Below are 11,254 nucleotides of genomic sequence, written 5' to 3'. Positions count from 1 at the left end.
CATATGAGGATACACAATTACAGTAAGACATTATGATTAAAACATACACTAAGTTCAAACACATTTAGAAAGTTCCACAAGTCTTGAGTTTGAAAAAATGAGTTAGTCCAGTCAATTACAACGCTAAATGACATTTCATCATCTAATTTTCTCTACCTCAATAGTGCAGACTAACCAAACATTCACATTGCTCTATTTGCCTCTATTTTATTGGCTGAATATGTTTTAAATACAAAGCTAGGGCAATACCGACCTTCACTGACACTACTCTGAAAAGTAAATTAAGAGCTTCACAAACTAATCTTATTTGTTTTTGAAAAAACACTGGTTTCAGGAACCACTGATTATGCCTCTAGTTTGTTGGACAAACCAGTATTTGAAGGACTCTCTGGTGCATTCATACCACAATTAAACAAATTGCTTTTTTTCTCTTACTAACAAGCCCACTGAAACTATTTGATGAGGACATCGAGGGAATGAAGCTCAGTAAACAGGATCCAATTTGGCCAATAGCGATAATAAACAAATAAATCAATAATGTCAAGATCTTTTCTACATTTCTATACATTTCTAGAGTAGAATTTCCTAGAACATAATCTTTTTCTAGTACATTGTCTGATAAAATTACCAAATTTTGATCCTGGCCCCCCTCATTTGAGGCATAGGCGGTTAATTGTCACACACGGGCTGCAGCATGTCTTTATATCACCCAGATATGACAAAAGTATACAAAAATAGGGTGCAGCTTAAGTGAACTGCAGTGACACATGGAAGCACAATGTGCACCTTGCAAGCTCGCAGAGTAGGCTGTGAATATATAAAAATACAGAACACTACAGGGAAATGATTCAAACTTATTTCTTACTTACTTTATCAAAAAATCTTATTTCAAAATTAAATTAAATTAATTAAGAAGAAACTAACTTTATATAACTGTACTTTTTCCTTCCAGAGTCTCGACTGGCACAAAAACAGTTATTGCACACAGCACCCCCAGGCCTGAAATACACATGCTTTGCATGGAAAGTTAACAACACTCACTTTGAGGACAATACTTTGCTGTAAGTTCATAAATGGCAGGTGGGTGTTAACTGCTATCACTAAGCAGGGATCTGCTACCTGGAAGTGTGCAGAATAGTTGGCAAAACAAAGAGCAGCTTTAGCACGGCCTCTTTTTGACACCTCATACCAGAGATACCAGGCTTCTCTTATTCATTCCTGGTGCCTTCTTAGACATGCCGCAGTCACAGTAAAGAAGAGAACAGTTTTAACCATGTCAGTCGTAAATTAAATTCACCCTATTGGAAAGCACCCACATTGACCATCAAAATGCAATTATTTTAGATTTGGTTTTTATTACTTAATTACACATATTCATTATTAGTCACACAAATCTTCTCACATTGTCCTTCTGTCTTACAATTCACATATTAGTATTAAATACCCAAATTTAAATTACAGTTTCAACAATATTCTGAAGCATCAAACAAGAAATGAATGGTTTATAAAGTAGCTACAGTACTAATCTTTGACAAAAAACAGCCTAGAACAGTCAACATGTGTTTCGCGACTCCTGATGCTTTCTCAAGTCTGAAAAGACATTACAAGTAAAATCATTGTGAACATTCAATAGTACATCAGTTCTAAACACTTTTCAGTAATACAGTACTCGTTATGCATTTACAGTATTATGCTGATCCATAAGCAAAAATATAAAGAAAAAACAAGACAAGAAAAAAGAAAAGAGATGAATCAAAATCAAATCAACACATTGAGACTTCACCACGCAGTGCGAAGTCCAGAATTTAAACCTTCACACTGGTTCATTTTCTATGCGCAAAAATTACCTGTACTATATTCTTATGTACTCATGCCCCAATAAGAATATTCAAAAATACTAAAAGTTCATTATGAATACTCTCATATCTTCATGGAAGAATGGACTTCCACCGTTAATGGGTCAGATTAATGTGCACAGGAGCCTTCAATCTCGAACAAGGCTCCATTAATTCTAAGAAGACATTAATTGGATAGAACAATTTTAGATGTATAAATGCATTACCTCAAAAACGTATATGACGCCCAATCATCGCCCAGGAATGTTGTGCCCGCTGCATCCAACCTTTCAAATAGAGTACCCCCAAATATTCAAAGTCAATAGTACCATTGGGCACTAATAGGAAAAATATATTGAATGCATTTAAACAGAACAGAAACTATTTTATACCGAACATAAGCATCATCTTTGTTTAAAATAATATATGTCCCATTCAAGAAAAATTCCAAACTACAAACATGTAAAAGCATAATTCACATAATTATGTTCAACCTACTAAAATGCAACGAAAAAGAGGAAATTACCACTGTCTATACCGTATAACTGCTCAACCTACATCATAGATTTCATCCTTACCGTCACAAATTCTCTATAAGAGCTGTTGCCAGTAGAATACAAATTATGGACAGGCTCTCACAGTTATGAATTATAGCTTCAGGTTTAACATCCAAGAAACACCCATAATAAGGCCCTAAAATTAAAAAATAAATAGACTAAAACATAAACAACACAACTTTAATTCAACTACAATAAGACACCCTTTGTTTCCAAAGCTCACAGTCACAACTGCTCGTTTCACTTGTAGCCACAACCAGTGAAAATAGAAACTAACTGTATTCCCAGTTTATATCGTGGAATACACCAATCAGGTTAACCCAAAAAAAGCGTGCGCTATGGGAACCTGTAAGATTCGTATTTAGTCCAATTAGAAACAAACTAAAATATTACACTCCATCACAAATAAATACAGTTTACAGTACCCAAAAAAAAAAATAACATTGATGACCTCTCCATTGGAAATGCAGGGATTAAAGCTCACACTTCCAACAAGGATTTTACCAGTATCCGATTTTAGTGCTATTCCTTCAGTTCCCATTTAAGTTAGTTATAACTGCTCAAATAGTATATTGGAAACAAAATTAATTTACAAATATTTTATATTTTTTTGGTCACACGCGCTCTCTTCTTGAACCAATTAGAGAACCAGAAACTTTGCAATTTTAAATTTGCACAAACCATCAGAAAAAATATAAAATGTACAATGACTTAGTATAAAGACCTAGTATAAATCACCATTGCTAACCTATTCATGGTTGAAACCGGGATTAAAACTCACACTTCCAACAACGTTTACACTGGCATCTGTATTTAATACTATTTCTTATGTTTCCATTTGAGTTACTAATAGTTGTTCTTATCTAACAGTGAGAACACCATTCCTGAAAAAATATTTTCCTAATCACAGAAAATATCTTCTTGAACAAGTAGTCATCTTGCTTGCTGTAGAATGACTCATCACTCATCTATGAGGAAATTCAACACTATGTCCAGCCTAAAACACTATTTGTAGTATTGACGCCTGGAGATAAAACATTGATCACAGAGAAATAAAGATATTAATAAGTCATCCTCATCAAAATTACCAAACTGTCCACATGATTCAATCTAGAGCATCTGAGGCTTAAGTGGCATCATTAATGGAACTGTAACTATAACTTATCTCAAACTTAACTCATCCTAGATAGTATCAGGTACTGTCCTCCAACACCACCACACCTCAAAGATAAAGAAGATTCACCACTTCACATTAGTCATAAAAGTCTATATATAACCGAAGTCAGTTACCTTCACTTCCATCTAAATTATGTTAACTCAATCAAATAGAAAAGTATGAAGCTCCTTATCAGAATCCGATCCACCTCGTATTACATTTTCTTAAATGTTGAATTTTATCACCTCCTTTTCTGTCACTCCTTACCTGCTGCTATACCCAAAAGTTTGATCTCAAAAATGCCTTTACTCTCATGGTGAGCCCAAAAACTATTTGCTACAGGATCTGAGTTGTCTGTTATAAACTGCTGATACATGTTCATTTCATCGTGCTTTTTAGTGCCCTTTTTGTGGATCCTACATACAGTTTTCCACACACACAGAACATGATATATACACAATATTCTGAGTTAAAATTCATACATGTTAAAATAGTATAGGTCTTGTTACTAACCAAATCAGAAAAAGCAGTACACTTATCGATAACACACAGTGGTCTAAGTGGGGGAAAAAAACTAGGGAAACTGGGCGGAGAATCAGAGGGTGGGAATAACCTGTGGATTGGATCAGTGGGCGGAGTCAGAGGTTTAGCAGAAAGAGCAAAATATCCCAATTTTTTGTTTTTGTTTCCAATTTCACCAACCAGTTACAGCTTATTACGTTATTTAATTTAACCAATGGATACACATTTTTATTTATGGTTTAACATAAGTTGACATTAAAATACATTCAAAAAGAGGGACACGTTTCCAATCACAGAATTTCCCAAATATCCTTAAAAGTGGAATCACAAGCCATTTGTCTCCCAGCCGTGGAGTTTATGTCATCAGCACTTCTCCTCCCTTTTTCCACAAGAGCAGTTCAAACATGAATGACTAACTATCCTAGTTTGCAAATGTTCTCCACATAATTATGACTGTGCCATATTTGCCACATCATACATCGTGTGCTGCATAATCTGATGATTTAACTAGTAAATTGTTCAAATGGATCAAAAGTTCCTGAAAATGTGACTTGTGCTGCCGTGAAGTGGAGGGCCCTTTGCAAAGGTTGACTGGTCACCTTTCTCACTGCTGCAGTTCTATGTTCCCCTGGTACTAATATGGCAAAATCTTTCCAGAGACTGTTAGCATGTGTAAAATGTCAAAATAATAAAGAATCAGCCAAGTTACAGCACCACTACTACCAGTGTAGGGTGTCAGAGAACTTTACATCACACATATTACACTGAGACACTCAATCTTACGTTTGTAAATCACTGTATAGGAAATGTTACATAAGACAAAGGACTACAAGGTGTAGGAGTCACATGACAATCATACTAGTAGGCAGCATAGTTTAATAGTGATGATCAAAACAGAAATCCAGAAAGATCAAGGACTCAAGGGACAGACATCAGGACTGTGCCCGTGGTTCCACTCGTGATATTTGGAACTGACTCGGGAGCGCATACTGGTAGACTGGTGATTCCGGCATTCACATTATTACGCAGGACCAATTGTGGCCCATTTACAATCCTGGCTTTTGATTTCAACGTCCATGCCTTGAAAAAGTCTTAGAAAAAGACGAAACACGTGTCGGAAAATCGTGTGCTGGGAGCTTTTACACTTTTATAATATGAATAAAAACTGCTGAACAGCAAGAAGATTGATCTTTCTAAATTTCTGTTTTGATCAATATTGTTGAATTGTCTCTGTTTGTAGTAGAGGGTTACTTATACCCACAGGTGTGATAAACTTAATCAGGACTAAATAAGTGGTGTGCTATATAAGCCCTAGTTTTTGTATTTAAATTGGTTGCACATTTAGTTGTGCCGACAACACCGTTAGGTAGTAGGTGTTTGGGCCCAACCTAGCACCCGTGTATAGATACACAGGAAGATACTTATATATTTCATGCTGAATGATTGCTAGATTACTGTCTGTTTAGTGAATGTGCAGACGCTTCCCTTCAAGGGAACACTACTACCTGTATTTCTTATGTTATATAGTTTAATAGGGATTGGTCTGGAGAAACACAAACTCTGAATTTAGAACGCAAATCCCATGGTTGGGGGTTCCCTTCAATAACCAGAATTGATTTCTATCCAAATGGACCCTTTTTTGCAACATTAGAATAATCGAAGACTGGGGAAAAAATCATGAAGCTCTAAAGTATACCTTGCAGTTGGCATGCAGCTCTTACATGACCGTTAATAGCTCACTGTTCTATGTTAGGATTTTAACTTATTAACTGCAAGTAACAATATGGTCTCTCTGACAAAAGCAGTAACCCACTGACCTATTTACATTATGTGCACTTTGTGATCTGCATGGTACATGTTCTTAGCAGCAGGCACAATAACCCTCTGAGCTTCCTTTCCATGAGTCAAAACTTCCACTAGACAAAACACCATCTCTCTCTACTAAGAACAATAATCACTGGAGTTATCATGACATTTTTATTGTTGCCGAAAATTGTTGGAGGCCAGGAAGAAGGCAGCAAGTGCTTTTAAAAACATATTATACTTACAAACATGACACCCCCACCTGAAGTCAGCGTCTGGAGCGGTCACACTGCCCTAGAGCCACCCTGCTCAAGAGTTCAGTGACCTCAGTGACAGTCACTGTCACTCTATGGTGTGCTGGTTCATAGTCCTGCCCGCAAGACTGGAGATGAACTTCATGGATTGTGGTGGACAGGCCTTCAAGGTTAACCCACACTTGCCACTGCTAGGGTCCACCTGCTGGTGCTAAGACACCAGGGCTTTTAAGATCTTGCGGGGCCTTCTTATGTCTAGCATGGGAATGTGCTCCCTCAGGAGAGTGGTCTGGGGGACTGGTCAAGTAGGCCGAACCTGGTTCCCCAGTTTCAAATTCAGTAGCTCTGACCATAGTGCCACATCCTCTCCCGCACTGAACACCATACTGCCCCACTGAGAAAAACTTGCTCTGCACTGACCCGCTATAAACACCTGGATGTGACTCAATTCAAATTACGCACTAGACAAGAGTAACATGCTGCCTAAAAAAAATTAACAACACTGCACAAGTTACTGACTGACCGCCATGTGACTGCTTTGCAGATTGTACAGGCATACATACATTAAGAAAGAGGTCATGACAAATGAACCTCTTTGTGAGTGTGCCCAGGTATTGCCAAATAGTAGCAAGGAATTCAGAGGCATTATTTGGTTCACCATGGCTGAAGTACTGGGATTAGAAAGGTGCACTAAAACACATGGATAAGTACTATATAATACCAATAAATACATCAATTCCTGGCAGACAAATGCTGATATACTGTGCCAAAAATAGTACAGTTGTTAAAAAAGTGTGAGTACTGTTCTGAGAAAAGATAAGAATAGAAGACCGCGACAGAAATTAAAGTGTTATCTCAATCGCCAGCTCTTAATGATACAGATGTGGTGAAAGAGTCTTAGCTCGCTTGTGCCCTAGTTAAAATAAATGTAGTATGTTTCTACATTTTTACCATCCCAGCTAAATATACAGAACAATTCCAACATTAGTCCTATCTGTACAAGATGTATAAACTGGGTGTTCTAGTAGCTCCACTACCTGTGCAGGGGGTGTATAAATAGTATGTAAAATAAATGCAAAAGGATGCTGCTGGTATTTCGACTGAGAGTGCACTGAGGCCTGCTAACCAGACCTCAGTGCCAGTGTTCTAACATTTTTAAAAGTACATGTTGAATTCGCTACCCCCAGTTGTCATAAGCTGATTTACTTATAAGTCCTTGGTATAGGATACCAAGGGTATTCAAGGCATGCAAGTTGGAGTGGGCACCCAGGACTGCAGCACTGGTGCCAGTGTGTCCGACAACGTATCTAATGGCTCCCAGCCTCCCACTGCCGCCTATTAAAACTGAAAGATTGACTTTGCCATTTAACCAATTGGCAAAGCCCACAGCTCCCTTAACAATATACGTAAGTCTTCCCTAAGGAAGGCCTATAGAGCCCTAAGGAAGGGAGCTGTATATTGTTAAGTGGAAATTATACTTTCAATATGTCCAAACAGCAAATCTTCCACATCGTCGTTTCTGCTGTGGAAGATTTAATAGCCCTATTGGCTAACACAGCGTTACTGGCTGACCCCTCAGTCCGACTAACTGCTGAATGGGAATACTAAAATGTCTACTGAAAGGTATCAAATTAATTGTGACATTAAACCCGCCTTGATGCCCAAGTCGAATTTAATGTGACTTTTAGGGACAGGCAACTTTTAGAAAGTTTCCTCTCTGTTGCCCAGTTTGTCGAGTGGCATTGTGCAGCTGCTGGCCCCCAGACAGCCTTCTGCCCGCCTGGGGAGTCGTGTGAACGACTCCCAGGCCCAGGAACAATAGAGGCCCAGGAACAATAGAAGCCTGCTACAGAGCAAGATGCCACAAAGGGTGTTGACCCAAACAGCGACCTCCAAAGGGAAAAGCTGCCTTTAGTAGGCAAATGGCAATCACACTCATGTGGAGCTGCCCCTTTATTCAGGGAGACATGCTGGCAGTGGGAACAAGGAGGGGAAACAAGTGACAAAAACGGTTTTCCCGTGGGCGTGTAGCCCACAGGTAGCCAGACATCTAGGGTGGGCTACCAAGCTCCTAACATGCAAGGCAGTATTCTGATATCTTGAGAGAGGGTAAAATAGTGCACTCTGGGATTGCTAGATGCCACACACAGCTGAAAGTTGTCAGGAGGGATCCTAGCAGCCCATTGGCTAGTGACATCATCATCCCTCCGGGCACTTTCCGGGCATAAATATTGCACCTCTGGTGCCCTGAAACTCAGATCATGATGGAACCGGAGAAAAGACTGAAGGTCTGCCCTGCTGACCCCCTGGACCTGGCAAGAGAGCCTGCACTGACTGATGGACTGCACCCGTTGCACCTTGGGCTAGCAGAGAGAGGACTTAGCCCGTGGCCCCTTGAAAAGCAGCTCCGAACCCTATACCAAAGAAGTGACTCCAAGGGTCAGTCGGCTGACTCCCTGAAACCAGTACTAGGGCCATCAAAGCTGAAGTAGCTCATTCCTGCAAGTCAGTAGCTGCATTCTTTGAATCACGACTGACCACCACTGAGCAACCTAAGAGACCTCGATGCCCAAAAGTTTCACACGAGTCTGCTGGAACTAGACGTGTAGATTGAGTCCAGATTGATCGCCAAGGATGGATACGAGCCCTAAGCAAAGGACAAAAGGATACCGCTGGACCCACTGTGTAAGGAGATCAATAGTCAAGCATCAGCTGGTATTCTACAGGCTCAAAAAACACTTCGAGGGACACTGACCCTGGTGGCCAAAGTCATCCCACCTTACCAGTGGACCGAGGAATAACCACAAGGACACCCCCGTAGGCTGCACAACACACAGAGAATCTTTTAGCATCCTTATCATCCTGCATCAGGACCACTCCATTGAAGTCAATGGCGGTCTTGATATAAAGTGTGGAACTGGAACCGAGATTACTTTGGTGACTGTCCAAATGCTCCCTATTGGCCCCCTTGACCTGCTCTCTGTTGGAATTGGTCGCCACACTCGGGCCAGAGTAGCCAAACACAACTCTTCAAATGTTTCAAAAGTTTCTAAACTTTACAGTTACCAATGATAGTTTGAGCTAGAGACTAAAAAGCGGAGATTTACGTTTTACTTAAAACCTATATCTCCAGAACACTACTGTAGATTTTGTTCATCTTGGAGTCTAAAAATTCAGAAAAATATCATCTATTTTTGTCAATTGGTGTTGGATTTCTTTCGTGGTGCGTAACTTTCTTATTCTATTGTTTGGTTCATCTAAATGCTTTATACTAGGTCCTTTATTTAAGCCATGCTGCTCGTAGCCAAATTTATGTAAAGTGGACTGAGAGCGACCCCTCGTACAATACAGGGAAAGGGGTACCCAATAACAGGTATCAACAAGACAATCCCAATATTACCACCCAATGGTATAGTACTATAAAAATATCACACTAATATCACACAGATTCCGGAAATATATCACATTTATTAAAAAGAGAATTTGGACAATAAAAAATCCTAAATCCATCAATACAGTACACATTAAAAACAATCAATTTGTATCAACATTCATTTTATACATTTTAAAAATACAAAACACAAACTGTTATGAGCCCGCATAACAGAAAAACAGACAGACAGTGGACTTTGTCATCTAAGACACATCTAAAATGACCGTGATTTTACACCGTGATTTGGGATATATTTGAAACTGCTATCTCCAATCCTCTACGGCGGTCCCTTAGATTGTGTATATCTTTGGCGTCGACGCGTTTCGATGGTTTGAATTTTATAGGACCATCTTTATCAAGACAATTTTATAGGCTTAAGTTACTTCTGGCTTGATTTAAAACCTTTCGAAATACAGCCTGCTGCTATGTGCTCGCTTCCTGAAATAATTGAAGGCGGAAGGCTAGCGTTCTGGTTTCCGTAAAAGAACTTCAATTCCCAGAAGTACACAGACTTCAGTTGAGAACAGACGGAGCAATAAGACTCCATACCGGCGGAATTATTTGAGAGCCGTAAGGAACCACTACGAGACGTGCCAAAAGGGTGTGATAGATGGACCCCAGTCTCTGATAAAACTATTTGATTTTTCATTAAGAAACACGCTACCAAGAAATACGCTGCGGTATATTATACAAGCGCATCTACGAATACCAAAACTGAAGTCTGTGTACTTCTGGGAATTGAAGTTCTTTTACGGAAACCAGAACGCTAGCCTTCCGCCTTCAATTATTTCAGGAAGCGAGCACATAGCAGCAGGCTGTATTTCGAAAGGTTTTAAATCAAGCCAGAAGTAACTTAAGCCTATAAAATTGTCTTGATAAAGATGGTCCTATAAAATTCAAACCATCGAAACGCGTCGACGCCAAAGATATACACAATCTAAGGGACCGCCGTAGAGGATTGGAGATAGCAGTTTCAAATATATCCCAAATCACGGTGTAAAATCACGGTCATTTTAGATGTGTCTTAGATGACAAAGTCCACTGTCTGTCTGTTTTTCTGTTATGCGGGCTCATAACAGTTTGTGTTTTGTATTTTTAAAATGTATAAAATGAATGTTGATACAAATTGATTGTTTTTAATGTGTACTGTATTGATGGATTTAGGATTTTTTATTGTCAAAATTCTCTTTTTAATAAATGTGATATATTTCCGGAATCTGTGTGATATTAGTGTGATATTTTTATAGTACTATACCATTGGGTGGTAATATTGGGATTGTCTTGTTGATACCCGTAGCCAAATTTAGCCAGGATTGTGCTAAAGGTTTTATAAATGAGCCAGACTGGACCCAAGACAGTTTGGCAAGTGTATTACATGGTAAGGTCGAACTTCCATGCCAATAATACATTATAGTCCTCACATAGAAGAACAATTGGAGCGCTATTGACATGAAATTTAAAAAGTGAAGGCAGTGGTGCTATCACATTGATGTGTTCATAGTTCGGGAGATCGCTATAGAGTGTAGAATATCTGTGACATTCAAAGGTGTACTTAAATGTCCATCATGAAACTGAGCCAGGTGCCCTGAGAAATAAGTGCCCCGTTCCTCATTCGGGCCACACTTGGATAGGTATCATATATTGTAAGATGCTGCATTTCAGAAAATAATTTGCGTGCATCTATTTTCCTTTAT

At 39.1% G+C, this 11,254-nt stretch overlaps 1 protein-coding gene across 2 annotated transcripts in view; it reads right to left on the bottom strand.

The window, feature by feature from the left end:
* Positions 1 to 11,254, bottom strand: part of ABHD13 (abhydrolase domain containing 13) — an 81,783-nt gene that overhangs the window by 2,833 nt on the left and 67,696 nt on the right. The gene's annotated exons all lie outside the window — the stretch shown is intronic.

This window comes from Triturus cristatus, chromosome 8 (assembly GCF_964204655.1).
Source record: "Triturus cristatus chromosome 8, aTriCri1.1, whole genome shotgun sequence".
Classification (NCBI taxonomy): Eukaryota; Metazoa; Chordata; class Amphibia; order Caudata; family Salamandridae; genus Triturus; species Triturus cristatus.
The sequence above is the reverse complement of the archived record's forward strand: the minus strand, read 5'-3'. Positions and strand labels throughout refer to the sequence as shown.